Raw genomic sequence first — 13,229 nt, forward strand, 5'->3', positions numbered from 1 at the left:
TACAGGTGTACAGATAGCAAGTTTTGCTTTTTCATGACTGATTTCCATTGTCAATTTTGCTGCAAGCAATAGGTCTCAAGGCACAAAACACAAATGTATTCAATTTTAAATTAGTGATTGATTATAGAAACAGAAAAAAATATGAATTCCAAAGTTTAAAAAAAAATGTACATGAAGCTCTCTTAATTTGAGAACATTTTCTTTAAAAGCAATGAAACAAAATCCAGCATTGGGGTTAGACAAGACAGACCATAACTGCTTCATCAGCTATGCATGATTATATTTCTTATCACATTATTAAGATACACAGAATGACAGAACAGACGGAGCACTTTAATAACCTCAGAGGATAGGACTTGCTGCTCAATCTTCATAAATTGTATTTTCCGTTTTAGGAAAAGAGTACAGGAGTTTTTTTATGTGTATCTTGGTTGGCTGTACTCCCACACACTGTTAGACAGCAAGGAGACCAAGTTGTCAACTCAAAAAGGCAGAAAGAGACGATTATTCCCCTTGGTGAGTGGTTGCACACAAGCACTCACAAAGGGGAATAACAATGACTGAGAATTTTTAGGAACTTTGGTCACTAATTGCTTGGACGTTCTTTCAATAAAAGCTGAGATAGTCGGTTAAAAAATCGCGGTCATAATAGAACAACATAAAAAGGAAATTGATGTGTTTGAAAAAACTACCAACCAAGTCTAAACCTCGGGGATGCAAAGAATTGCAAAAACATATATACTTTGGCAGAATGAAAGTGGTGAATGCCCACCCAGACATGCCTCTCAAGCCCACATCACATCGGCATCAATGCAGAAGCACCACAAGACGGCACTTTCATTCCAAGGATATAGACGAGCAGAGCTCTGACCAGGAATGACCTCTTTCACAAAAAGTTAATGGGATTGTTAGCATTCCAAGAGATTTTTCTTTTCTTTTTCCTCGGTGGTTTGCAAAGTAATGCATCACTAAAACAAAACGGTGTTTCATGTTCCAGAAATCACTGGGTTTGCAGATAGTCTGATGTTGTTCTGTGAAGAAATGTGCTAAATTATCGCCGGAGATGCTGCCTTGCCAAGTTCCTTGAGCATTACTTGTTGATGATGGAAGAATCGACCCCCCCATAGCCATTACAACAACTGGATGCCAATGTAAGAGCTCCTGCCAAATGAATAAATGAATGCACGTTCAGGATGGATGGGGCAGTCAACAACATTCTTATGTAAGCAGAAACTTGATGTTCCTTTCTTCTCTGGGTAACAACCGATAAAAAAAACAGCAACAGACAGCACAACTTCTGTTCTGTTAAAATTTTCTCTTTTGAGTTTTGTTGCACTTAAGGATGTTTTGCTTTTCAACCTCACATGAATTAAATATCACTTTAGTCTGGATGCAGGTCAAGAACAAACATTTCAGAGCTTGGATAAGTTGTTAGTGGAGAGTTGCAGCTGTTTGGGTTTTACATATTTCACTGACTTCTTCACTTAAAAGTGTGTTCACGTCCTCCATCAGCAGTTCTGCCGTCAAAGGGGTTACTATGAAAAAAAGGCTGTTTTCAGCTTTGTTTTGGACTTCTACTCTTTCGTAGAAACATGCTACGATTGAATTAGAAAACTGCATTACATGTAACGGATATTCAAGGGCAATACGAAATGCAAACACTTCTGTTTTTTTTCCCCAAACAGACCACACCAGTTGCAAATTCTACATCCAAGAAATACAGGACAAAACTTTAAAACCTTTATCTCGTTGTGGCCCATCCATCCTTCTCAAGGTTTAGAATTGATCTATTCTTTTAAGGTGGGGGCACAGCATAGATGGCTGATTCTCAACACTCCTAATCACACTGGCGCTCATCCTTAGGCCTTAGTCCCATGCACCCATAGGGTGCTGTGGGTTTTTGGACTCTCCAGGCTGGTAAAAAGGATGTCATTATTATGTCATCAGGATGCCTTAAAGGATGTCATCTTCATGCACGTGGTAAGTGTATGGTAAAGTGTTTGTAAGGATAATGTAAGTTGCACGCACTTGATATACGAGTGATGCTGTTGGACGGGGAACTGGTAAGATGCACCTACTGGCTCCTTATTGATGCGTGCAAATGTTACATGCATGGGGTGTGCAGGTAAGTGTCTGTCAGACACCAAAACAAACTATGTTCGGATTTTCTGAATTTCCACCAGTCAGTTGCACTCAAGGGGCACCCACAGGGTGCTCAAGGGCCACACAAGGGCCTTTCACAGCACTACCGTTCCCTTTACGCAGTGTGCAGGGTGTGGGAGGTTGATAAAATGTACCATGTGCCTGCGTCTCACCTACGTTACCTTTACCTACCCTTTTGTGTTCTATAAGTGTTCACTAAGACCTGTCGCCTGCAGCGCGCCCGTTGAAAAGACGTGTATGAACATTTTTACCTCACATGCTCAACGAGCAAGCTTCTGTCCATTTATTGCAGCCCATGTTCAGACATAAGGTGGTGACTGAGGTCTTAGTGTTCAACTTCTCCTACAGGGAATGCAGGTGGAATAGAAGCACATGTCCCATTCGAGCATATTGATATTATTCGTTTGATTAATGCTTACAGACACTCACTAGATTGTGGCCACAGAGAGGACAGTCTGTGGTCAGGAGACTTGGATTTGTGGCCTGTTTTGTAACAAGGCCTTTAATACTCAGTGGATTACACTAAAAATGAAATGAATGGTCCTGAGATGATTTGTTTTTCTATTTTCACAGAAGAGGATCTCACAACCTCCAAGCTGGATAAGCCATTTGAAGCTGCGCATAAGCCAAACGCAGTCCAGGAATGTACATTTTGTAAGAAGCAAATCAGATTTGTGCTACTGTTTAAAGTGGTGCAAAATTAACCAATTTTTCTTTCTGAAGCAAATAATTTCCCTGAAAATGATTTTCTCTCATAACTCTGTCTCTTTTGTTCCTTCCCATGCTGTTTCTAAAATACTTCCCTGTGGCTGGAAGAGCTGTGGATAAATCATGTGTGGCCCTAAACAAAGCAGATGACCTCTCTGTGGAGCATAACGGACTTTCTGTGACGGCAACACTCCTCTGCCAATTCAGAGCCACTGGCAGACAGTACATACACTGAGGATTAATAAGCAGATGTTTGTTCAAAGTAGAAAAAACTGCATCTTTCAGGCACAGTATGGAGCCTCTTGGACCTGATCCCCCATCTAAGGGATGCAGCAGGTAGATGTGACGTTGCTTTTGAAAGTGTCACCAAGTGCAACAAGACCAGATGGAAACAACATGCTAACCTCCTGCTTTTGCCATCGATTTAAGCATGAAACCCGGAGCAGGATGTTATATTTGGTTCCTCGGGCGAAGTATTGGGTAAGGAGGTCATTGTCTGGTCAGTGAGTTCCATTAGGAAGGTTGCACAAATGTCAAGCTGTCTGCTTTTAGTCACGAGGATTATTGATCTTGGAAGTCAGCAAAATCGGCTTGAACTAAAGTGTTGCTGATCAGATTGTGATTTTTATCTCATACTAACATGTCCTGCAGTGTCCACTTCAGAGCTATTAGTGAGGTGACCCCATTAACCTGTCTTTACTTTATATGCTTCTCATCAACATTTGGTTGAGCAGGGTCCTACAATCCACAGATTTTAAATAATTAATAGTGCTTAAAATCTGTGCACTTTAAAAAACTCCACAGATATTTAAGGTGGTAAATTTTCACTTACACGCTTCAAAGGCTGATGAACGTCATCCAAGTTTTACTTTTAAAAGATCCCTTCAAACATGCTGCAATGGTTCCTTCCAAAAGGTGTTTTTTTTCTTTTTTTCTGCAGCTTTGTTGTTTCACTGTGCCTCTGTGAGCAGCGAGCATCTGTTTTAAAGTGGTACCGTGTGTCTGCAGATACTCTGAGGAGTCTGAGAGGATTTATAGGTGTAATTTAGGTGTATCAGTGTTTGCATTGCATGACTTATATCTGCATTCCTTGTACAGTTTTGTTCCACTAGTCTCTATTCCAGGTTCATAATTTATTTTACATTAGTGTTTTCCAGCACTATACACATGCAAACACATTTTTAAAGTTATCAAAACAAATTTCAAACAGATCTTGTTTTTTTTATTTTCTCCTAATAATGACATTTGAAAACTCTCTTTAGTTATCTACATTTACATTTAGCATTTTTATTCTAAATATGAGTCAAGTAAAGGGGAATATTCAATTGATGTGCTTTTATGCCAGCTGAAGTCTTTTTTTGTCAAACCAAAGAGAAAAGGTAATCCAAAAATGATTTTTTTATTGTTATTTTGATTGATCTCTCATGGGATTAAGCTTTCTTTCACTCCTCTGTCCTTTGCAGATAATTTATTTCCCTTTTTTGGACCATTGACTATTTCAAACACTAATATGACAGATTTCTTCAAAAGCACATAAAAGCAGACACAACAGAGCAAGCCTAGCCTCAGTCATAAACAAAATGACGATCTTCTGTCTTTACTTTAGTTTGTTAGTATTTACTAAAGAAGGCAAAAGAAACAAAAAGACTTAAACAATGGGACAGAAAGTACCCTATAGAAACAAAAAGAATTTTAAATGACCATTTTTTGCACCTCCCTTTGCCTTTCTTCTCCTTTTCTGTCCTTCTTCTCATTCATGACTTTCTTTTATCTTTTTTGTGAGTTCCTTTGATTCTGCTTATTTCCTATGTAGTACAGAGTGATATTTTTGCCATTATTGTAAGAGCCAAACTCACTGTTTTGAGCATAAAACTTTTAAAAATGATTGTGCTCAATACTTGAATCACAAAAATGCACTTAAAAAATAAAAAAATATGAGCAATCAAAACAATTTTACTCTTGAAACAGAGAAATACGTGTTGTCAAAACCGTTTTAACTCGAGAGAAATTCTCTCTCCTCAGCGTTCAACACAGAGCAGGACAGTGTCACAATTGTGCCACAAAAGCCAGCCAATGACAGAGATGGATTTGAAGGTTGATGCACACCCCTGATCCAGTCTACAAGCTAATTTGAAGAAAATCTGATCAATTGATTTGATTGCAAATATTTTGATTAAAATTGTTTTTTTGCACATAATTTTGGGTCTCAAGGGAATTTTTCTGTTTTAAGTGCAAAATGAATACTTAATTTTACCAATTTTTTTTAATTTTTTTAATTTCTTCAGAGTTTTTCTGCTCGCTAACTTGCTGATGATGATAACAAATAAGTCCACTGCCACAAAGTTGTGAGCTTTGTACCTTTTTGGAAACCCACCCTAAAAATGAAAACCACCTAAAATAATTAGCCTCTTCCGAAGTTCTTAAAATGTACACATTTTCCTGCTTTTCTTTGTTAAGAAAAACAGTATAGAATACTGCTTACCTAAAAAAATCTTTTTAAAAATCGATTTTTTTGGCGCAAAGTTCAAAACAATGTTTCTTATTGTTAATTAAAATGTTAGACTGGAATCTGCTGTCTTGATTGTTATCATCATTCATGCGTCTTTATTTTCTTCAAAACCCTTTTTAATTGATGAGAATTGTACCACACAGATAAACTTGTCTGGTCCTGCTTTTCCTAAAGATCAGGGAAAATTATATTCCTGATTAAAAGCAGGTGTCAACAACTGCTTTTGACTGGGAATCATGCAGCATCTCATAAAACAAAAGGAACAATAAGGGAATAAACTGTGATCCAAATACAGGTAAAAGTGTAATTTAATCACAAAACTTTAAGGGATACTAAGGAGAAGGTCCTGCTATCGCCTACCCAAGACCCATTTCTCAACGGGAATGAGGATTTGTAAGCTCAAGGTTAATGTTGGTGCTCACAGACCATGCAATGTGGTTAGGCTGTAACAATTTATCATGGATGAACAGCAGCAATCCCTCGAGACGCAAGTGCCAACTTAGGAACAATCATGAAAGGTGGTTGTCAGTAAAGGGTATTCTACAGGTGATTCATGACTCAGCATTTCATTTGTAATTGTGTCCACAAAAAGTCATAATATGGAGAGTTTGCCTAAGTAATTCTCATTACATTGTTGTTGTTTTTTCTAGTTTGATTTTGTAAAGATTTGAACTTTAACTCTTCAGAATAAAATTTCTATCCATGTAGACAAACTGAGGTCAGACATGAGGGAAATAATTCACAAAGAGTGACTTTAAGGTTGAGAAAATAGAGTGAGAAGGTGCCTTTATTGCTGTTTCAGTGTCATTATGATTACAGCTCCCTGGTGTAACCCTAGGGAGGATAGGAATCATACAAGTCAGAGGAGATCAGATGAAATGCTTGAAAGCAGCTGCGTAAAGAGCTGCATGGCCTTAGGAGAGGCAGTTTAAGCCTTTCCAAGAAATGAGCAGTTGCCCAGCTGATTACTGCTGCTGTCACTCGCTAGTGAAAACATGAAAAACAGCAGCATCGGTTTGGCTTTCAGATCTCTTTGGGAGGTTTGCCACATGCCATAATTGCTAAACTCCTTCCAGAGAAGCTCTGTGATTCATACTAAATCATGTTACAATAAGTGCCCGAGGTTTTGCCTCAGAGAAATTCAATGAAAGTCAAGGTCGCATTTGTTCGCGAAAGGAACAGCGATCATTCTCTGGAATGAAAAGAGGTATTCAGTTTAAGTTTTAGTCAAATAAGTGACTTTTTTCACCCATCTATTGGGTCAACAGGATACACCTCAATGTAATTATACTGTCCATCTTCTAACCTTGTTTGGTCCTGTGTGCATTGCTGCAGCCAGGCAGTTTTCACCACGGACAGCTCGCCAGCCCATCGCAGGGCCACAAACAACTACAGTCACAAATTAAAAATCAAACTATGAGGCATGTTATTGGACTGTGGGAGAAAGCCCATGCACATGGGGAGAACATCCAAATGCCACCCATAAAGGACCCAGCTGGGATTTGAACCCACCACCAATTCCTGATGCAAGAGAACAGTGTTGACCATCACACAACTTTGTTTGGCCCAAATTAATACCACGTATTTGTTAATTTTTGTGCTTTTAGACAAAAGCAGAAGCTCAAGGCGAACCCCACCTGTCACCATAAAGCCTTGACATTATTCGTTCAATGGATTTTAGAAATTAGTTTTTAGAAAAATACGATTCTTGATTCTTTTGCTTTCCTTGAGTAGGAGTAAGGTTTGAAAAAAAAGATTCCACAAACAGAGTGACAGCATGCATTCAAGGTGTCATGACAAAAAACATGCTTTGGTAGTTCTGAAGAAATTCCTTGTTTGCTCCCTCACGACCAAACCTCCTCTAAGACTCAGGATGGACAAATGAAGAAACCTTGTTGCAGTTCAAGATGACTTCAGTCCAAGGTGCTCCTGTGGTGTCGGAAAGCTTTAACGGTTCAAATTTACAGCCTTTTATTTATTTTTATCAAAAGCAACTCTTCCTTGGTGAGTCAGTGTTTTCCTATACCTGTCTGCACTCATTTTTGCTGTTGTCTTTTCCCTGGTCAAAACATGCACTCAGGGTGTTTGTTGAATGCCAGCATTTCCATTCAGCTGCAAAGATCTCTCTTAATCTAAAAAAATTATTTCAGGGAGCTCCTCAGGCCGATACCAATAAACTCGCTGCTTCTGCAGCTTGTCAGTTTCTGTTTGCCTTCACCAAAACACGTATGCTGAAGATGCTGCAAGGCGTGCAGCAAATGCCAACAAAAATGCACTAAAATGGAATCAAATCCCCACATTATTATCTGCTAGGTCACCGTCTAATTAATTTAATCATATATTAATACCCACTTTTGTTGCTCTATCTCCTCCATCAAAGCAAACAATTCACCGAAGGTTTTGAAAACAGCAGTTATTCACACATAATCAATTATTAGATGCACTTGAGCGACTGTAACAGTCATGAACTGTCTGCAGATTTTCAGGACATGATAGAAGCAGATGAATTTATTTTTTTAAAAAGTGCAGGCTGAAAATAGTTCAAGGAACCAATTTAAGCTTGTACAAAATTGCCAATCTCTTGATGTTATTGGTTTTATAGGCTATTAGAACATCTTGTATGACTTATAGAAATTGCATGAATGTGCCCGGATGTCGCTTCAAGCTAATCTCCAGATAAAAGCTTGCCAAAGTGCGGAATAAAAGCAAATAAGTAATAAATGTTATTAACTAAATGATTCAGCTAAGGTGTATTTGTGAAATTGGACATCCTCAATCTTAATGTAATGAGTGTCAGAATAAAATCCTTTAACGCAAAAACGGAGTAAACATTGTGGAAAAATCTTGGCTGTTTGTTTATCTGTGTCATTGATTGACCACAGTTCAAATGTTGTGGGGCCAAGGTTTTTGTCATGCATGTGATTTCCGAGTTCACCGTAAACATATCCCGCTGAATTATTGATTTCAGCTGGATGTGTACTGTGGTTTTCTTTTTCTTTTACCTGTTTAAAGTGTAAATCCTTTCATGTTTTTGTTGCTTTTCTTTTTTTAGAAAAGGTCATATTTGCTTCATATTTTGATGTACTACTTGTAATATTAATTGATACAGATGTTTGCTAAACTTATGTATCTGTCTGCTGCTACAGATCAGTAGTCTTCAACCAGTGTGCCGTGGAAGATGGTCAGGTGTTCCATGGGAAATTGTTCATTTGTTTAATTGTTGATCTAAAAACCTTTATCATCACCAGGATATCAGCTTGGTGTTCATCCAAAAACGCCCTGATAAAACACTGAGTGTTAGGATATGAAAGATCATAGAATACTTTTTAAATTTGTTTTTTTGATTCATGAAATCTTTGACAAAACGTACATTCACTGAACGAACATTGAAGGTTCAACTTTGACCAATCAAAGACTGGGATTTAGTAGAGATGTATGAGTAGCATCCCTTTAATTCACACTAGCGCCAACCTTTTAAAAATTAATCATGAAGGACGATAATAATTGGGGTTTGTGCCTGGCTCAATTTATGACACCAAGCGTTTTTACATATCAGCTATGGCTGTGGTGCAGCGTTAGGGTGGTCGACCTCTGATCGGAATATTGCAGGTTCAGGTTTCGTATTTTACACCAAGCCTGTTTCAACTGTAAGTACATGCAAAAGTATCAGGTAGGGACAGTTTAGTGTGAAGACCTCATGCTAAAAGGTGATTACAGTCATTCCCAACCTTGCTGGGAACTAGGTAAAAAAGACATCGCCACGTTATTTGCTTTAGCATATTTGAAATAACACCTAACCAAACATTTGACAGAGCGCTGTGTGCTGCTCAAAACTGCTTCAGCATCAGTAAATATAACCAGCATCAGTCCATAAATAAGGTGTTTTTTGAAAACTAAAGTGTTCCTGATACTGTGAAAAATAAAAATAAAAATAAAAACTGCAGGTGTAGTAAGACCATGGTCTTCTGCTCACGCAGCTTTTGGAAGTGAATCTGGCTGCAAGTGACAAGGGCAGAAAGTTTATCATTTGCTCCAAAGTATCAAGCTGTTTCAACCTCCTTGCCCGGGCTTCTTTTTAGACCCAGACCAGTAACTTCCTGCCTTTTCCGTTGGTTTCTAAAAAGAAATCCAACAGATAAACATACATGCATTGCAATGAGGTATGTCAGTTTCCCATCCTTAACATTAAGTGAATAAGTGAACTTCCAGACGTGTAAAATGATCCTTTGAAAACCCAAGCGGAGCTGACATTCCCCTGCATCAGCATTTTCATGTTTCAATCCTTTTGGCTGTTTTGAGATCAGCTGCAGAGAGGCTGCTAACAGGTTCAGAAATCTCTTCTTTTAAATAGGAAACAAGCTTCGAAACATCAGACTTCCATCCAATGGATTCACCCACAGCCACGTCAGTCACTCTGCCTCAGAGCTTCCCTGTGAACCGCCATGCTGTGTGTCAGATGACATTCGTGCAGCTTTTTTCGTGTTTCATTGCGGCAATCTGATTGCACATTCAGTTGATTTAATTTGGTATGCCGGTGACCAGACTGGAAAGGGTGTTGACAGACTATCAGGCCTTTGGTGAGGAAGATCTCAGATGCGTCTGAGCGTGCATGTAACCGGAGAGAGTCTTCTTCATATTACATGGGGACATAGTGGCTTTTTCTAAATTTGGTTGCTGACCTGTCCTGACTCTGAGGACTCTTGGGACTCTGCTGTGTTTTAGCGACATGATAAGAGAGTATTTCAAAGGAAGCTAATGAGCTCAAGCAACCGTGCCAAAGAATATGATCCCTTTCCCCTTTCCTTTCTCTGTAGATGAGCGATGTTAATTTGTCTGGAATCATGCCAGACCCAGAACATTAGGAAAATTGATTTTCTTAAACTGGCTATTCTTTTTCATCAGTCACACACTTACAAGACAGGTCAGGACAGTTCAACCTTTTTGTCCGCTAAAATAGCTGTAATATAAAATTATTATAACTAAGAACTAACCAGTCCCCAAAAAAAGTGTTCTAGTTAAAACTACATAGCAAAAAAAATATGCCAGCCTAAAAATGTAAAAGGTTTCTGTTTTGGATGAACACAAAAAAGGTGATAACAATTGTTTTATCAGCTATTGTCTTACCTTTACCTATGAATTCTTTCAATCCTTCATCCATCCATCTTCAGAACCCACTGAGTCCCTTTCGGGGTCATGGGGCATCAAATAGATAATCTCCCCATCAAATTCTTTCTCAGCTGAACATCTGTGAAAAAACTCAAAGGTTTTTGTTACCTCTTCATATTGAAAACTTGACAACAGTATAAAGAAAATTGGCAGGCCTCCATTGTGCATAATGCTAGACTGGTCTCATCTTAAAAATACCAACAGGTCAAATCAAATTGCCACTTTCTTAGCACATGTTTTAAGTGTCTTAAAAAATTGATCTTGTTGATCTGAAGCAAAAAGTGGATTTTCAGTCTAATTGTTGTTTTATTTCTAAACCTGCAAAACTTTAAAAAAATTTATATTGTTACTGACCGAACTTTTTTTTAAGCATTCTTAAATTCATATCTGCAAACTAAAAACCATCATAGATATACTCAAATCATATATCATATATAAGTAAAACTGAATTGAATTGAATACACCGGAACAGAACTGTGAAAGAAAAAGCCTGCAGGAAGACCTGGGAAATTCGTACCACTTTGACAATTTTGAACCAAGCCTCTTCCAGCTGCGCGGCGGACATGCACTGGTTTACAGTAGAAAAAGGAAAAAGAAGAAGAAGAAGCCCTTCCCTGCGTGTCCTGTGTGAACACTGTAGCTAAAGGCATGTTTAAGAACCTGACCATTGTGAACATTACATGAGGCGCGAGTTCTTCTGTCCTCCATTTACAGGCAAAAGCAGCTCAAACATGTAATGCTTTTAAATGCACACTTATTTATTTATATTTTTGACATTCCCTCAAAAAAAGGAAACAAAATCTTTTAGTGAAGATTTCTCTAGTCTTGCTACAGGCAAGGTGTGTGTGTTCTTATTTTGGGCTGAGTGGGTGTGTAGGCGTCACACTCAGCAATTATTGATTTTTCACAAATTTAATATCATGAAAGCATGTGTCACTAATTAGTCCTAATGGCTATGATTGCTACTTGCATCTCTTTTATGTCATCTTAGTAACTGTGATGGGTTCTTTTTTCATTATGAGGCTGTTCCTTTTTAATATCAATAGATGCATTAAATCTCTGTTTTTGCAAACACGGCACCATAACAGAATGATGAATGTCAACAAGTCAGTTAAAAGGCAGAATTTTCTTAAAAAACAACCTCTTTATTCGTTTCCTTCTCTATACTTTGAAGAGCTGTTTTGATCAATTATCAAGGTATTTTAGACAACTGCATCTGAACTGTTTTTATCCCCTGTTGGATGTAAACATTCTGGACCAAAAACAAGAAGAAGAAAAAAAGATGGATCAAAACTTTTTTTTTTTCTTTCTTCAACGTAACCCCTGTATTACCTGTCAGTTTCTCATGTTTCTGCTCCGGGTTGTCTCAAGTTAAACTGCAAAATGAAGGTTTGGCTTGAAAAGCTTTCCTGTTGTAATTCTACTTTTTCACTTCCTATACAGTTCTTAAATCAAATTATATTGTGCCATGATTTTCTAACCCACTCTTTTACCAATGAAAACACCTAGAACACAGAAGTGCTTGGCACAAGACTCACAAAAGTGTAAATACCCAGCACAACCGCTGTTGGTTTCAGCTGTGATGGATTCATTTTTTCCAAAGACCCGTGTCTGTCGAATGGCGACCTGGGGAGATTGTTGAATATTAATTCACTACACCTTCCCCTCCAGCTGAGACGAAAATCCTGAAGATCCTGGGGAAGAGACAATTGCATGAGAACCACTCAACACCTGCCAGAGAACCAAGGCTGGAAAATAATTCACCTGCTTTATGGCCCAATCAGACATAATCTGTTTACCCACAAAGAAAACACAAGTGCTTTCTCCAAGCCTCAGAGAGGATGTATGCATCCATTGACCTTTCCCCTCAATTCATTTACTTCTTGTGTATATTGTGAGGAAGAAAAGAGGCTGTGTACAACACCTTTTCTACCCTTTATTTTTATTATGACTCGATTAAACACTGTCATTTACTGCGAGACAGAAAATCAATTAAACATATGAATTAGCAGTTCATTAAACCAATTGGATTTCTTTGTTTGTTTTCGACTGACACTAAGGTTCAAAAATAATTTCTTTTTATATCCCAGTGAGAAATAAGAGAGGCTGGAAAAACACAAACTGTCACTAAATAAATTTGAGATATTTCGGAGGAAGTTTTAAGAAAATTTTTTTAAAAAGCTGATTGAATTTTATTTTGCAGTGAGTTCAAAGGAAAAATCCACACTATGAGCCTTTTATTTTTTTAAATCACATATAAGTCGCTTTTAAGTATAAGTCTCACCCCTGGCCAAACTATGCAAAAACAGGACTTAAAGTTTAAAAATGTGGTAGTTACTCTTCTGTTTCATATTAAGCTTAAGATTTGTTTGTTTATTGAGTGCGCAGAAATCTTTCTTTAGGTAAAAAGAATTGACCCAAACGAGTTGTCTGGTAAGAAGAATCTGAAATCTGACACTGGTGAGTTGTTGTTTTTTTTGCTTTCTGCCGGAATGCATTTCTTTGCCAAACAAAAAGACCTAATTTTGGCTAAAATGCTGGCTTTCTGCTGATGACCCTCTGATGCAATCGGTGTTGATAATTTTACCGTGCCGTTTGAAGCAACACAGTCAGGCTGCTCTCTAATTACATGATTTTCTCATTTTCAGAGAAAATGTCCAGACCTCGTCTCCAGTTATGGCCT

Source organism: Oryzias latipes, chromosome 8 (genome assembly GCF_053564925.1).
Source record: "Oryzias latipes strain Hd-rR chromosome 8, Olatipes_Hd-rR_3.1".
NCBI lineage: Eukaryota > Metazoa > Chordata > Actinopteri > Beloniformes > Adrianichthyidae > Oryzias > Oryzias latipes.